This window comes from Pseudophryne corroboree, chromosome 10, assembly GCF_028390025.1.
Source record: "Pseudophryne corroboree isolate aPseCor3 chromosome 10, aPseCor3.hap2, whole genome shotgun sequence".
In the NCBI taxonomy this organism is placed as follows: domain Eukaryota; kingdom Metazoa; phylum Chordata; class Amphibia; order Anura; family Myobatrachidae; genus Pseudophryne; species Pseudophryne corroboree.
The window spans coordinates 117,771,042-117,777,041 of record NC_086453.1 but is presented as its reverse complement, the minus strand read 5'-3'; positions in this window follow the sequence as shown (position 1 = coordinate 117,777,041).

Here is a 6,000-nt window from a genome sequence, read left to right as displayed (position 1 = left end):
TAGGTTGTCAAAAAAGGTGGTTTAAGCTGCCCCTGGTTCAACCGTCTTAAAAGAGCCAGCTGACCGCAAGATTGAGACTACGCTCAAATCACTATACACAGCTACAGGAGTAGGTTTAAGGCCCACTATTGCTTGTGCGTGGATTTCTAAAGCCATAGTAAAGTGGTCAGGCACATTACTAGAGGAATTAGATACTATGGATAGGAGTGATATACAGGATTCTGCAGGTTTCTTGGTGGAGGCCATGAAGGACATTGGCCTGCTTAATGCAAGGGCTACTTCCATGGCAGTCTCGGCACGCAGAGTACTCTGGCCACGCCAATGGACTGCAGATGCAGAATCCAAGAAAAGCGTGGAGAACCTACCCTTTACAGGTCAGGTACTGTTTGGGGACGCATTGGATGCGTGGATTTCCACTGCGAATGTGGGTAAGTCAACCGTTTTTCCCTCAGCAACACCACCGGATAGTAAATCTTATCCTACGCCTACACTGCAGTCCTTTCTGACCGCATAACTCAAAAAATCCAAGCCCCCTCCCACCTTCTTTAGAGTAGGTCGGGGAAAGTACAGAAAACCTGCACCAACAGGTTCCCAGGAACAGAAACCAGGTTCTGCTTCCTCAAAATCCTCAGCATGACGGTGGACCTCCCAGCCTGGAGATCGGGCAGGTAGGGGCGAGACTAAAGGATTTTAGTCACGTCTGGGCGTCTTCATGCCTAGACCCCTGGGTAAAGATATTGTTACCCAGGGCTACAGACTGGAATTTCAAGAACTCCCACCTCACAGATTCTTCAAATCAGGTTTACCAGCTTCACTGACAGAAAGTGCTATCCTACAGGAAGCCATTCAAAAATTGGTCCAAACAAATGTCATTGTTCCTGTTCCCCCTCACCAAAAACACAAGGGTTATTACTAGAACCTGTTTGTGGTACCAAAACCGGACGGTTCGGTAAGGCCAATATTAAACCTAACGTCATTGAACCCCTACTTGAGGGTATTAAATTCAAGATGGAGTCTCTGAGAGCAGTGATCTCAGGTCTGGAGGAGGGGGATTTCCTAGTATCCCTGGATATCTAGGATGTGTACCGTCACATTCCGATCTGGCCGCCTCACCAGGCTTATCTAAGATTTGCACTGCAGGACTGTCACTATCAGTTCCAGACAATGCCATTTGGCCTCTCCACAGCACCGAGGGTCTTCACCAAGGTCATGGCAGAGATGATGCTCCTCCTCCGCATGCAGGAAGTGAACATAATTCCATATCTGGTCGATCTCCTGATAAAAACATCATCCAGGGAGAGGCTGTTGCAGAGTATTGCTCTTTGAACTCAACTACTCCGGGATCATGGGTGGATCCTGAACCTTCCAAAGTCGCATTTGGAGCCGACAAGGAGACTGCCCTTCTTGGGGATGATACTCGACATGGAAGTGCTGAGAGTGTTTCTACCGGTGGAGAAAGCATTGATGATCCAATCAATGGTCCGGGATGTCCTGAAACCAGCCCGTGTATCGGTTCATCAGTGCATTCTCCTTTTGGGAAAGATAGTAGCCTCCTACGAGGCTCGGCAAAACGGAAGATTCCATGAAAGGCCCTTCCAGCTGGATCTCCTAGACAAGTGGTCGGGATCGCATCTTCACATGCACCAGTGGATATGCCTGTCACCAAAGGCCAGGATTTTACTCCTCTGGTGGCTGCAAACTTATCACATACTCGAGGGCCACAGGTTCGGGATTCAGAATTGGATCCTTCTAACCACGGATGCAAGTCTCAGAGGTTGGGAAGCAGTCAACCAAGGGAAAAACTTCCAAGGAAAGTGGTCAAGTCAGGAATCTCTACTTCCGATAAACTTTCAGGAGCTGAGGGCCATATACAACGCCCTTCTACAAGCGGCACATCTTCTGCGAGATCAAGCCATTCAGATTCAGTCGGATAATGTCTCGGCAGTGTCCTACATAAACAGGCAAGGCGGAACGAAGAGCAGAGCTGCAGTGTCAGAGGTAACAAGAATCCTCATCTGGGCAGAAAGACACGTGGTGGCGCTGTTGGCTATCTTCATTCTGGGAGTGGACAACTGGGAAGCGGACTTCCTCAGCAGACACGATCTCCATCCAGGAGAATGGGGCCTCCAGCCGGAGTTATTCGCAGAGGTAACAAGCAGATGAGGTGTACCTCAAATAGACATGATGGCCTCTCGCCTCAACAAGAAGCTTCGGAGGTACTGTTCCAGGTCGCGGGATCCACAAGCGGTGGCGGTGGACGCCCTGGTGACTCCGTGCGTGTTCCAGTCGGTGTATGTGTTCCCTCCACTTCCGCTCATCCCAAGGATTCTCAAACTAATAAAAAGAACAAGAGTTCAGGCGATCCTCATTGCTCCTGACTGGCCAATACAGGCTAGGAAGGGAGTAACGTTTAAGCATTACCATCGGATTTGGAAAAAGTATGTGCCTTGGTGTGAATCCAAGAAGTTTCTGACGGTGGAGTTTCAACTAGGACAGTTTCTCCTCTTTCTGCAAGCAGGTGTGGATGTGGGCCTACGCTTGGGCTCCATAAAGGTCCAGATTTCGACCTTGTCCATTTTCTTCCAGAAACAATTGTCTGCTCTCCCTGAGGATCATACATTCTTGAAAGGGGTTCTGCACATCCAACCACCCTTTGTGCATCTTATGGCACCTTGAGATCTTAATGTGGTGCTGCAGTTCCTGCAATCGGATTGGTTCGAACCTTTACAGGAGGTGGACATTACGTTTCTTACTTGGAAGGCATTTGCATCTGCAAGACGTGTTTGAGAATTGGGGGCATTGTCGCACAAGAGCCCCTACTTGATTTTCCATGAGGACAGAGCTGAGCTCAGAACGCGTCAGCAATTTCTTCCAAAGGTTGTGTCGGCTTTTCATATCAACCAACCTATTGTGGTGCCAGTGGCTACTGACACCTCAATTACCTCAAAGTCCTTGGATGTTGTGCGGGCTTTGAAGATATATGTGAAGAGAACTTCTCGTCACAGGAAGTTGGATGCACTATTTGTCCTTTATGATCCCAACAAAATTGGGTGTCCTGCTTCTAAGCAGACGATTTCTCGCTGGATCAGACTTACTATCCAGCATGCTTATTCTTCGGCAGGATTGCCAATTCCAAAATCTGTTCAGGCCCACTCTACTCGTCAGGTGGGTTCTTCCTGGGCGGCTGCCCGGGGTGTCTCGGCTTTACAGCTTTGCCGAGCAGCTACTTGGTCAGGGTCAAACACATTTGCTAAGTTCTAATAGTTTGATACTTTGGCCGCTGAGTACCTTAAGTTTGGTCAATCTGTTCTGCAGGAAACTCAGCACTCTTCCTCCCATACTGGGAGCTTTGGTACATCCCCATGGTACTAAATGGAACCCCAGTATTATCTAGGACGTAAGAGAAAATAGGATTTTATATACCTACCGGTAAATCCTTTTCTCGTAGTCCATAGAGGATGCTGGGCGCCCGCCCAGTGCTTAATATTCCTGCATTGTTACTTGGTTAAGTATTGTTGGTTCAGTTGTTGCTGAATCGTTTCAAGTTGATTAGCTTGCTTTCCTTTTGTTATGTGTGAGCTGGTGTGAATCTCCCAGCAGAAAAAAGACCATATAGTTTTCCCAAGGAGTGAGTAGAAAGTGGAGGGAATCCCCTTATGGTGTTGTAATTACCTCTATGCACCCCTCAAATTAATGAGGTATATGCATGTGGTTTATTCACCCAGCAGGGATGAATCTGAAGGGTTATTTAGGATAGTGGATAGATGATAATAAATCCGTTATGCCCATGTAGGTCACCTTATTGTAGTCTAATTACCTCTATATACCCCTCCAATCAATGAGGTATATGCGTATGGATATTTCACCAAGCGAGATCGGAACACAGGAGTTTCTTAAAATCAGATTCTTTTATTAAAATCCTCCCAGTGAACTTGTAAAAGAGAGGATACTCACATAGCATAATACTGTTTTTTAATATCCATTTTAAAAGACAGACAATAAAAATTACATTTAAAAGGGGGAATCACTGATGAGTCAGAACGCCTACCAGATGTTAAAACACACAGTGCAGGAGATAGGAAAAAGCTGGAAGTCCTCTGCGAGTCCCGGTTACTCCATTTGGAAGTCCAGTTCTTTTCTCCAAAAGGTAGGTCCGTCTGAGTCCCAAACAGATAGTCCCCGCCGTCAGCAACGCGTTTCGGTTTCCCTTCCTCAGGCTTCCGGTATCTGTCCCTTGTACAGAACCCTATTTATAGGGCTCACTGATTTCTGTTAATCCGCCGCAGACGGCCGTGGAACGCATGCCGCGTGACGCGGCTTTCCGGAAGAGGTTCTCGCTTCGTCACTTCCGTATTTGTCCGTGGAACGCACCGTGCGTTCCACGCGTCCGCCAGCGCCGGCTCCCGTATTTCCTCTTTGATTTTCAGCAGTACACATCTTTCTAAACTTACAGGGAAAATAAAAAACTATATCAACCACATGTATATATAACCGGGATATTTAGAATACTTTGATTTTACTATATTGCAGTTAAGCCCATAATTTACAATCTTAAGCACAGATTTTTATTACTCTTCCAAAAAGCATTTCAATTCGAAGTCGGCATTCAATCCTTTTGGGAATAACGTTTCCAGATTGAATACCCACTTCATTTCTGCTTTAGATAAACGATTCTCTAGATTCCTAGATCTCCAATTTGGGGTAATTTGTTCTAATGCCCAAAAGGATAGGATCTTTTGTTCATCACACCCATGTTTCTCTTTAAAATGGCTTGACAAAGGATGGGTTAAAAGGCCCTTTTTTATATTATAAATGTGCTCAGAAATACGTTTTTTTAGGGGTCTTGAAGTCTTCCCTATATATAGGAGACCACATGTACATTTTATAGCATAAATGACATTTTTTGAGTCACAAGTCATAAATTGTTTTATTTTATAACTTTTTTCATTTTGCTCAAATTCGGTCAATTTTCTACTATTTTTATTATTATTATAGGTTGCTCTACAAGGCATACAATTCCCACAGTGATGGAACCCAATATTTCTGGAACTACCCCTTTTTTCCTCATATATAGCACTTTTAACTACTTTATCCCTTAAAGAGGGTGCTTTTCTGTAGATAAATGATGGATGGTTGGGGAGGTGTTTTCCCAGAACTTTATCTTCCTTTAAGAGATGCCAATTTTTCTTGAAGGCCTTTTCTATTTTGCCATGAAACTGCCCATACCTGGTTATGAAGGCCCATTTATGTCTAACATCCAATTCTATTTTCTTCTCTTTCTCTTTTAGGAGTTCCTCCCTCTCTATATTCTTTATCTTATCTATAGCTGTATTTATGGGAATTTCCTTATATCCCTTCCTCTTGAATCTCTTTTTCATTTCGCATAGTTGGGTATTTAAAATTTCTGGTTGGGAACAATTCCGTTTTAATCGTTTAAATTGACCTAAAGGCACATTATTTAGCCAATTTATATGATGCTCGCTTTGAGTATCTATATACGAGTTGGAGTCAGTATTTTTTCGATAAGTTTTAGTTTCTAAATTGCCATTTTGTTTATATATACATAAATCCAGAAAATTTATTTCCTCCTGGCTAATAGAGAAAACCAGCTTAATATTTAAATCATTGGTATTTAACTTCTCACAAAAAGAATCTAAAGAGTCCTGATTTCCTTTCCACAGAAAAATAATGTCGTCGATAAAACGATACCAACAGACCAGGTCCGCCCCAAGCTCACCATCCTGCCACACCTCCATGTCCTCCCAGTAGGCCATAAAGAGGTTGGCGTAGCTCGGGGCGAACCTAGTCCCCATCGCCGTACCGACTGACTGCATGTAATAGCAACCATCAAAATAGAAATAGTTGTTAACGAGAATGAATTTTATGCCATCCATTAGAAATGTCTTTAGATTGGGTTCAACAGCATTTTTGTCCAAAAAGAAAGAGATGGCTTCCAATCCCTTATCATGTTGTATTATTGTGTATAAAGTGCTGACATCT